We start from the raw sequence: 11745 nt of genomic DNA, 5'->3' as shown, positions 1-11745 counted from the left end.
TAAGTTGATATATGTTTATGTAAGTAATTTATCTTTGAACAACAAGAGAGCAAGGGGTGCCAATAATCCCCACACAGTAAAAAAAATATGCCTATAACTATAGTTGGTCCTTCAGTAGTTCCAACTGCAGTTTAAAAATATATAGCTTTAGCCCTGGCTGGTATGCCTCAGTTAGTTGGGAATCATCCTGTGCACTGGCAATATATATATATATATATATATATATATATATATATATATACTAGTGGCCCAGTGCACAAAATTTGTCAACGGGGGTGTGTCCCTCAGCCCAGCTTGCACCCTCTCCAATCTGGGACCTTTCAGGGGATGTCTGGCAGTCAGACATCCCTCTTGCAATCTGAGACTGCTGGCTCCTAACCACTCACCTGCCTGCCTGCCTAATTGCCCCTAACCACTCTGCCTCCCGGCCTGCTTGCCCCCAACTGTCCCCCCTGCCAGTCTGCTCACCCCTGCCAGCCTGCTCACCCTCAACTTCCTCCAGCTGGTTTGCTCACCCCCAACTGCCCCTCCTGCCGGCCTGATCACCCCCAACTGACCCCCACTGATGGCCTTCTCGCTCCCAACTGGCCCCCTCTGCCAGTCTACTCACCACCAACTGCCCCCCCACTGGCCTGAACACCCCCAAAGCCCCCCCCCACCAGCCAGATCACCCACAACTGCTGTCCCATCCTGGACTGATCACTCACAACTGCCCTCCCCTCTTGGCCCCTAACTGCCTCTACCTCAGCCCCACCACTATGGCTTTGTCCATAAGAACATTCAGAAGGTCTCCTGGAAGGTCTCCCAGTCTAATTAGCATATTACTCTTTTATTAGTATAGAGGCCTGGTGCACAGGTGGGGGCTGGCTGGTTTGCCCTGAAGAGTGTCCCGAATCAGGGTAGAGGTTCCCTTGGGGGGCGGGGCAGCCTGGCTGAGGGGCCTGTGGTGATTTGCAGGTCGGCCACGCCCCCATGGGGTGAGGGTCCCTGCTGGGGGGGCGTGGTCAGCCTGGGTGAGTGGCTGATGGCTGTTTGCAGGCTGGCTATGCCACCCAGTGGGGACCCTCACCCCAATGGTGGTGTGGCCAGCCTGGGTGAGGGTCTGATGGCCATTTTTAGGCCCCTCCCTCAGCAGCTGGCCTGGGTGACCCAAGACTCCCGTGGGCTCAGGCTGGCTCCTTGGCCGCTGCCCACAGGCCCCCTCCTTCAGCGGCCGGCCCAGGCGGGCAGGAAGCTTGGCTTCCTCCTGGGGCAACCCAAGCCTTCTGCCCTCTCCTGCTGGCTCCTTGGTTGCCGCCATATTTGCCCCGCTAATTTGCATATTCCATCCTGATTGGTTGTGGGGCTTCATAGAGGTATAGTCAATTTACATATTTGTCTATTATTTGTGTGGACTAGAGTCCCAATGCACATATTCTTGCATGGGTGGGGTCTGGCTGGTCTGCCCTGATGGGGGCCCATCGGGCCAGGCTGGGCTGGCAGGGGGGAGGGCCCATGGGAGGTTGGCCAGCTGGGCCCACCCCCAATCCAGGTGTTGGGGTTCTGATTTGGGCCAGGCCATCTTGGAGATTTTATATATATATATACTTTATATAGATAATGTCATTTAGTCCTCAATCTTATGATCTGCATACAATATCCACACTTAACATTCACATTTTTAAAATATTCACATTTAATAAATTGGGAAACTGAAACACAGAGGCTAAGCAATTTGCTAAAGTCACTCAACTAGAGCGGTGGAACTGGGACTTTAATCAGAGGCTCAGGTTCCAAAGAACAATGAATCACTTTATCATAGTGCCTTAGCCAGTAACTGAAGCCTCAGCTATATTCTAATTTACTAGGGGCTACTAGCAGGAAATTACACAGTTTCACAAGGCAAATGTTTAATATATAGAACTTCTGTGTGAGAAGAGGGGTTTCCAGGGGTGGTTCTGAATCCTTGAAGAGAAATAAGATGTTGACTAGATGAGCAGTTAAGTTAGATAACAACCAGAAAAAAATCCACAGTTTCCTGTAATCTATAATATTTATCATTAAAAGACATGTTCATTTTTTATTGTCCTTATGCCATTTAACTGATATGTGATAGCTTCCAATTAAAGCAAGAATAGTACTATTAAATTATTTTCTCCCTTCCAAAATCTTTCAAATGTAATTTTTCAAAATTCAAAAAAATCTATAAATATTATAAAAAGGAAGGACAGATGAAGACAAAAGTGAAGTCATTAGAAAGGAAAGTAGACATAAACATAGCTGGTATTTGTTCAGCTATTTTGTTTAGACCATCCCTCTCAAAAACCTTTATGATTTAGTCAGAATTTAGAGGAGTGTGATTTTTTAAGGTGCTTATATTTCTTACTTTATCCTATCAGACTGTTCACTTGGTATAATTCACTATTTTTTTGTTTTCTATTATGATATGGGCTGGAAAAATAAAATGGGATAAAATTAACATTGAATAATTTCACTATTTAGACAAAGAGTTCATAAAAATTTCACTGAGGACAAAGGTAAATATAATTACATAAAGTCAGATTTTGAAAATTTTCCTGTATATTGCAATTATGCACAGTTATTTAAGGACACAGTGCTTAATATACACAGCTCTTTTCATTTTACAAGGTGCATTTGCATACATTTCTGATTTATTTCCTCAGGAAAAACTTACCAAATTCTCTTTGAGGACATCAAGGAATAACTGAAAAAAAGAGAGCAAATATCATAAAGATGTACATTTCCCCCAAATTAATCTTTAAACAACTTTACAACAAGATTTTTTATGGACATACATAAACTGACCATCAGCTACTCATGGAAGAGTTAGAGATACTATCCTGCCAATGTAGATCAGAATACGAAAGAGAAGCAGAATGTCCCACCAGTTACCAAGTTTTTTTATAAAACTATTGTTATTTTGGAGGAAGGGCAAGGTTATATTGACGAGGAAAGAAGTAAAAGAAACAGACTGGTGAGCAAGAGCAAAAAAATCTGTGCATTTATGGAAATGTATAATTGAGGTGCCATTACACATCAGTGAGATTAATTCAAAAATATTTTAAAATAATGTTTATTTCCTATGGGAAAAGAAACATAAATCCCTATGTCAAGTAAAGCAGAATTCATAATTCACAAAAGAAAAATTTATAGTGTCCAAAAGATATTTGAAAATATGTTTACCCTCCCCAATAATCAAATAAATAAATAATAATAAAAGTGAGAGTAATTTCATATGAGTTGGATTGGCAAAACTTGAGAAGTGATGACACTGAATTGGGCAAGGATGCAGATAAAATGGAAATTCTTCAACGCTGGTAGGGACATACAGAGCACAATCACTATGGACAACAATTCAACACCCTATCTAATAAAGAGGGAATATGCAAATTTACCATCACATCATCACAAAGATGCGGCGCCCACAGCCACAAGATGGTGATGCCCAGTCCCCACAGCCCCGCCGGAGTCCCCCAGTCCTTTCTGCCCAGTTGGGGGGGCAGCAGGTGCATGGTGCTGCCGGACCCACCCTCAGCCCCCAGCGGCCCAGGGCTGGTCCACGGAGCAGGCAAGCCTCGAAAGGTGGCTGCTCAGCCACCCAGGGCCACCCAAGGTTCAGGTAACCAGGGCTGGCCGAGGCTTGTGCTGCCGGCAGTGGCAGTAGCAGAGGTGTGATGGGAGCATCGCCTTCCCCTAATCACAGGGTCGCTTCCTGCCCCTGAGGGCTCCCGGACTGTGAGAGGGGGTAGGCCAGGCTGAGGGACCCCCCTCCAGTGCATGAATTTTCATGCACCAGGCCTCTAGTTATCTAATAAAATTGGAAGCACATACCCAATGAGCCAACAACTCCACTTGTAATATATTATTGAGGAACACTTCCATAAATGAACAAGGATCCAGTATGCAACATTCTATGGGACATTGTTAGTGATAGTAAAAAATGGAAAACAAATAAAATGCTTATTAGTTTTCTTTCATTTAGAAAACACGCAGATTGTTCATCCTCTGTGCTGGCTCTATTCTAAGAGGTTTATAACTTATTTAATCTTTATAACAACTCCATAGTTACTACTATAATTCCCATTATGTAGATGAGGAAAGTCAAGCACAGAGAAGTTAAGTAACTTCCCGCGATTCCCACAGCAATAAATGGTATAGCTGGGTTACAAACCCAGATGGGGCGGCTCCAGAGTCTATGCTTTATATATATATATGTGTATATGTGTGTATATATATAAATATGTGTATATGTGTGTATATATATGTATATATGTGTATATGTGTGTATATATATGTATATATGTGTGTATATACATATATGTGTGTGTATATATATATATATATATATGATTTTTTTATTGATTTCAGAGAGGAAGGAAGAGGGAAAGAGAGAAAGAAACATCAATGATGAGAGAGAATCATTGATTGACCGCCTCCTGCACGCCCCCCACTGGGGATCGAGCCGACAACCCAGGCATGTGCCCTTGACTGGAATCGAACCTGGGACCCTTCAGTCCGCAGGCCAATGCTCTATCCACAGAAACAAACCAGCTAGGGCTATGCTTTTTTTTTAAAATTACTATGCTATGTTACTTCTCATTCATTGGAGAATTAAATAATATAAATTATAAGATATTATACATTATCAAGAATAAATCTTAAAAACTATAATGAGAAGAAAAAGCAAGTTCCAGGATAGTATATACAATTTGATAGCATCTGTGTAAGTTTTAAAAGTAGTAGGCACATAATATTTTTTTCATTAACGTATGCGTACATTCATGCATGTAAATGAAATAATTTATATTAAATGGTAAAGTGGCTGGTTTGGGGGAATTGGGAATAGACATAAGCCTGGAAATAGGAAACGAAGATATTTTCAAGTTTATATTTAGTGTTGCATTAAAGAAAACCTTTGATAAAATGTGTGTGTGTGAATAATAATGTACTTGAGAAGACTGACTCCAAGAGCTTGTGGTTTGCCCAAGGTCAGAATTAGAACATAACAGAATTAGAAATCAAACTTAAGGTACAGTTTTATATTCCAAGTCTAGTGTTTGTTTCTTCTTTTTAAACTTTGCTTGACCAGATATTTGCTGCATAGACATCAGCTGTCCAAAGGAGTTAGAAAAAGAATTTACTTATAATAAAATATGATCTATCTCTACCTCAAAAATTTCCCTATTATTAATTTTTCTATTAATTCATGCAATAATATTTACTAAACAATTGTTTGCACCAGCCATTATGTTCAAACACTAGACATAGTTTGAGACTCTAGTGGCCTATGAACTCAACTCCCCTGACTTACAAAACCAGATCTCTAACCACTATCAGCAAAAGGAGGTGGTGCAGCTAATAAATATTTATTGCCTGACTTCTGGAAGAAAATTTTTATAAATTTGACAAGGAGTTATCTTTACACATTTCCTTCTTCTTAATGGTGCAATAATAATTTCAAGCATTATTATTGTTATTAGTCTCTGTAATTATGTAACAATCATGATACTTTATTTCTAAATCTCCAGAGAGAAGAGGAAAAATCCACTGGGAAGATGATGAGAGAGATTAGACCAAATGGTCTTGATAAATTTTCTATTGTCATTTTAAACAAAGCCCTAGACACCATCTGACTAATTGCAGATATTTCTGGAAAGCTTGAAGGTCTCCAAATAATGAAACTGAGAAGAGGGAGAAAATCAGTCAGGAAACCGATAGCTCCCTGGACAGTGCTACAAACTAGCAACTGGCCTGCAGGCTGTGGTGGGGCTGGCAGTGTGAACACCAGGCAGCCCATCTTATGGGTTAATTTGGTCTCATAAATAATGGCATATCTATTCAATTTGGAAGAGCATTTTGGCAGTGGGAAGCATTTCAAAGCAAGGTTAACAGAGAGAAGAAAGAGAAAACTTGAAATTAAATTTAAAATATCTTTGTTATAAGCTGAACAAACAACAATTTTATATGCACTCACCAAAATGCTCTGTCATTCTTCATCAGCGACTGTTACATTCAAATTCCTTTGCTGAAGAATAAAAAGTGTCCAAGGGAGTGGTAGATCTTTCTTTGCTTCATTAAGTCTGCTGAAAGCAAAACAAAACCAAAGTTGATAAAGGCATCCTATGAAGATCTGGCTGTCATTCGCTTTCTCATCCAGCAAAACAAATCTGATACAGTATTAGGACCATTAATGGAAGAGTTGTTAAATTTAAGAAAGAGATAATGATAAATATCAATATTGGCAGCAGACAGGATATGTTTTAGCTATAAGATTTAAAGAGAGGAAAATAGTTCTTCGTAGCTGACAGTCTTTATTTCTTTATTTGAAATACTGAATTTCTTGCAAAGATCAATTCCTTCCCGATGAGAATATTGACATTTACTTTTGTATCAACAACAGTAGAGTGACAGAGAAATGTGACTTTTATATCCAATAGTTTCAATGCATGCTATTATAGCCTATATTCTAGAGTCTTCACATATTTCAATATAGGTACATTAGTTTCCAAGAGCTGACATAACAAGTTACCAAACCCTCAGGCTTGAAACATCAGAAATGCATTCTCTCACAGCTCTGGAGGCTAGAAGTTCAAAATCAAAGTTTGACAGGATTATAATCCCTTTGCAGGCTCTGGAGAAGAATCTTTCCTCACCTCTTTTCAGCTTCTGGTGGTTGCCAGTAATCCTTGGGGTCCTTGGTTTATAGCTATATCACTTCAGTCTCTGCCTCTGTAACATGTGGATATCTCCCTTCTTTGTGTCTGTATGTCTCTCTCTTGTAAGAACCCTAGTCATCATATTTAGGGCCCACCCTAATCCAGGATGACCTTATTTTAACTTGATGATATCTATAAAAACCCTATTTCCAAATAAGTACACATCTACAAGTACCGGGGTTTAGGACTTGAGTATATCTTTCTATGGGACTTGAGGTAACCCATTACAATGTTAAATGCATGTCTGGATTTCCCGAGCCTGGAAAGCAGGAACAGATGAGGGAAATGGCTATCAGAACAATATTGATTTATTCAATTAAAATGTAATCATGCATTTACAAGGAAGGAAATCTTTCCTCCTGGTTTTGCAGATCAAGAATAGATATGCAACCCCATGAATCCTGTATCCCACATACAAGAAAGGCAAGAGCAGTAAATATATCCAGATTAAGCAGCAAAGCCCTACTTAGCAAGTCATAAAATGTCAAATTTAGATTCTGGAAATAAGTTCAAGAAATAGTAGTGGGGAACAGGAAAGAGGTCTGTAATGCCCATTTCACAGAAAAGGAAACTGTGGAACAGAGAAGTTACACAAATTGTCCAATCTCAAGTAGCTAACAAGTGGAAAGATGGGAATTCAAATTCATTCAGTCTGGCTCCAGAGTTTTATGTTCTTCAAAATTATATATCTTCTTAAGGAAGTGGTTTAAAGAAGATTTTATAGTCCTTCTTAGAGTAAATAACAGCTATTCCTTGTAAGCTAATAAAATGCCATTGCCAATCCCCACAGAAGTATTTTTTTAATATATTTTATTGATTTTTTACAGAGAGGAAGGGAGAGGGAAAGAGAGTTATAAACATCAATAAGAGAGAAACATCTGAAAGAGAAACATTGATCAGCTGCCTCCTGCACACTCCCTACTGAGGATGTGCCCACAACCAAGGTACATGCCCCTGACTGGAATCGAACCCGGGACCCTTCAGTCTGCAGGTCAAAACTCTATCCACTGAGCCAAACCAGTTAGGGCCCAAGGAAATCTTTTAGGATAGTACATGATAGCTGAAGTTCAATATTCCTGTTCTTGTATTTCTTCTGTGTACCAGGGACACAATTGATGAATGCTTTCAAATACATTGTAAATATCTGGGAAATATTTTACTCCAGACAAGCCAATTTACTTGCATTTACCTCAAAGGCCAATGATCAGACCACTGTGCCTTGCCCAAGCTGTCCACTTCTTTTATAAGGATTCATCATCCATTTCCTTTTGCATGTTTTTTGCATACCTCTTTAAAATTACTTTTCAAATTGTTAATCAATCAACCATGAACTCTTTAAGGTCAAGAACCATGTCTTTGTCCTTTCCAAATCTCCGGAACCAAATTCAGACTTGGTATATGGTAAGTGTTTAATAAATAGTAAACAAACAGCTAAATAAATGAAACTGCCACTAAACATTACATAAAAGAGAATCATTATAATATATTCTACAGGAGGATCAGAGTGGTATGCAAATTAAATAATTTTGAAGACAGAGATTTAAAAAGTAAGTCCTTTCTACCATGGAAAATTAGACTTTCATGTCAGAGTGTTCCTCAAGCATGATGACCAAAGGCACCTCCATTAGTTGTAATTTTAGGTGCAACTAATAAGACAACTGATGAAGTCACAGATGCCACATTCTAAGGTGCAAAACTAATACTCAGAATTTACAAATGTGATCTTAGAAGTTGACCATCCTACTGTAGCCCAGAGATTGAAGAGCAAACAAGAGTTGGAAATTTCAGGAGGATTTTTAAAAAGAGTTGTTGTTGTCTTATAAATCCCATTTTTGTCTAAAGGTTAAGATGATTGTCCCGGCAGCACAGCTCGGTGGTTGAGCATTGACCTATGAACTAGGAGGTCATGGTTCGATTCCCAGTCAGGGCACACACCTGGGTTCTGGGCTCGATCCCAAGTTGGGGGCATGCATGAGTCAGCTGATCAATGATTCTCTCCATCATTGATGTTTCTATATCTCTCTTTCCCTCTCCCTCTCCCTTCTCTGATATCAATAAAAAAAAAATCCAAAAATAAATAAATAAAGGTAAAGATGATTGTAGGAGGTACTTCACCCCACTGCCTAAAGTCTAGAGAAAAAGGTTTTAGGGAGATGGCTAGTAAACTTATACTTCAGTTTAAGGTCCTTCCTTTGGAGGACATGGAAGACTGATGACTAGTTCATTCTTCACATGTCTGAAAAGTGAGGGGTAGTTGGCTAGCTGCCTGTCTGAGGGAGGAGTGCAGAGGAGCTGGCTGCTGCAGAAGTGTTGGCTGAGCCTGCACTCCCAGGCTGTATCAGGGCAACGGATGGGCCACATATGAGAGAACAAAAGGCATGATGCTGACTAGAGGGGTTACTAAGAATCAAGGGTGGAATTTCCCATTTCACTCAGAGAAAAAAAAAAAAATATTATTTACAAGAATCTACCTAATCTAGGCCCTCACTCCCAAAGTACTCCCCCTTATCTCTACCTCTGTCTCCTACTCCTTTTGTTCACTTCCCTCCACCTCACAGTGGCTGTTTCTCCCTCTTCTGATATAAGGCATTTTCACAGGCTGTTCTCCAGGCTATTCACAGGATACACTCCTTGACTTCCTTTAAGTCTATGTTAAAATTTCAGTGTCTCAGTCAGCAGTTGTCAACCACACATTTCAGCAGTTTAAAGCAACCAGTTTGTTTTTGATCACATTTATGTGGGTTGGCTAGTTTAATCTTCTTGTCTGTGCCAGCTCAGCTGGAGCTGGATGGTCGAGCGACCTCAATTGGATGGCCTTCGGCCTCAGCTGGAACCCTGGTAAAATGATTGGGAAAACTGAGAGCTCTACTGCACTTGGGCTGTTATCCTCCAGCGAAATGAGGCTTCTTCACTTGGTGGAAGAGGGTTCCTTAGCAGCAAGAGAGAGCGATCCCAATGCCGAAGCATTCTTAAGCCTTGGATTTGTTCACAATTTTTAATGCCTATTAGCCAAAGCAGATTGCATGGCTAAGCTATATTCAAGAGATGAAGAGACAGATTTTACTTCTTTTTAAAAAAAAATATATATATATTTTTTATTATTGGTTTCAGAGAGGAAGGGAGAGGGAGAGATAGAAACATCAATGATGAAAGAGAACCACTGATTGACTGCCTCCTACACACCCTACACTGGGGATTGAGCCTGCAACCTGGTTCATAGGTTGATGCTCAACCACTGAGCCACACCAGCCAGGCAAATTTTACTTCTTGAGTAACAAAGTTACATTGTGAAGAACAGAGCATACAAGAATGGGAAGAGTTGCACCTTATTTTGTCAGTAAGAGATGCAGCAATCATATTTAAAATTGCAACTGAGCCCCACCCAAACAATCCTGACTCTCCCCCTCCCTGCTTCCCACAGCCTGTTCTGCTTTTTCCTGTTTCCGTAGTATATGCCACATTCTAATATACGATGTTACTTATTCTGTCTATTCTTTATTGTTCTGCCTCCTCCTTTAAATTATGTTCCCAAGGAAGAAATCTTTGTTCACTAAATAATCCACTTAGAAGAGTTTCTGACACGTAATAGCGACTCAATAAATGTTATTTGAATGAATAAGTGAAAAACCCATCAACTATCTGAGGCCAATGGGAATCTCATACTCAGTCAGAGAAGGTTTCTCATTTATATCAGGTAACGCAGATAGAAAATTCCCAGACGTGAGGAGGGGTTACGTCAGCGTGATCACCAAAGAATCCATTAAACTCTCCTGAGAGATAAAGTTCCATTTTAAAAGGAACAAACAAAACAGAACGACAACACTATCTGAGAGTCTGGCACAAATTTATGACAGTATGAGTCAAATTATAACTTCCCTGCCTCTTTAGAGTCAGAAGCATAAATCAGTGGAAAATAGAAGCAGTCAATCAGCTCCTCCCTCAACACCCCATTAGGCAACAGCTCACCTTCAACAAAACTGAGATCAAAGAGGGAAAGTAGGTGGAATTCAAATGAAATTTGAAGTTTTAATTATCACATGAAATGAGACTTATAAATTGCTAACCAGAGATCTTTGATTGTCTGAAAGTAATCAGAAAAGTCATGAAGCTTCACCTGAATTTCACCTAGGAGAAGGGGAAATAGTAGGCCCCGCTCCTTTGGATAAACTAAAGGAACAGTGCCGAGGGATGGACAGGCTGCTGCGGGAAGAAAGTGCTTTCTGATTACATCCCACAAGCCGTACTTGTCAGACAATGGTTACCGTGCTGTTCCACACTGAGAGATGCAGTTGCAAAATGACTGACTCATTCTTTATTCATAGGAACACCTTTTACATGAAGGCATGGAGGAAATGAATGCTTACCAGAGACCTGAAGGAAGAGAGCTAACATGTGTTGACTGTGTGCCGGGGATAGAAGCAGTGCAGGAATTACTTTACAAAATCTTTCCCAAATGCTATAAGCTAAGTATTGTCATAATTTTATATATGAATAAACTGAAGCACAAAAAAAGCCATGCCTAGTTCAGACAGTTAGGATGTGGCCTAGCTTGCTTGAAACTGGGTTCTGTCTGACTCTAAATGCCACTCTATTCTATTATAAGCCACCACCTTCCACACTGAAGCAGAATCCGGTATAAATCCTCTACTCAGTTCATAATCTTGCAATAACATGAGACCCTGGAGAGTGTCCATCAATTACCACCAAACAAGGTCCTAAGGGCTTTAGGAGAGGCACTGGGAAGTCAGAAGAGAAAGAAACTACTTCCAGCTGAGGATCAGGGAAAAATTCCAAGAGGGAATGAAATTTTAATTTCACCTCATTATTATGACAGAATCAAAGCTCTGGTTGGTTTTCTCTCCCTTCTTTACTCTTTTTACGAATATTTACATTTTTTCTCCCTAACCTGTTTGGCTCAGTAGACAGAGCGTCAGCCTGCGGAATCAAGGGTCCCAGGTTCGATTCCGGTCAAGGGCATGTACTTTGGTTGTGGGCACATCCCCAGTAGGGAGTGTGCATGAGGCAGCTG

The sequence above is a fragment of the Myotis yumanensis genome, unplaced genomic scaffold (genome assembly GCF_028538775.1).
Source record: "Myotis yumanensis isolate MYYU_CA2020_CCGP unplaced genomic scaffold, mMyoYum1.0.hap1 SCAF_2, whole genome shotgun sequence".
NCBI classification, from domain to species: Eukaryota; Metazoa; Chordata; class Mammalia; order Chiroptera; family Vespertilionidae; genus Myotis; species Myotis yumanensis.
Note: the sequence above shows the minus strand (reverse complement) of the source record.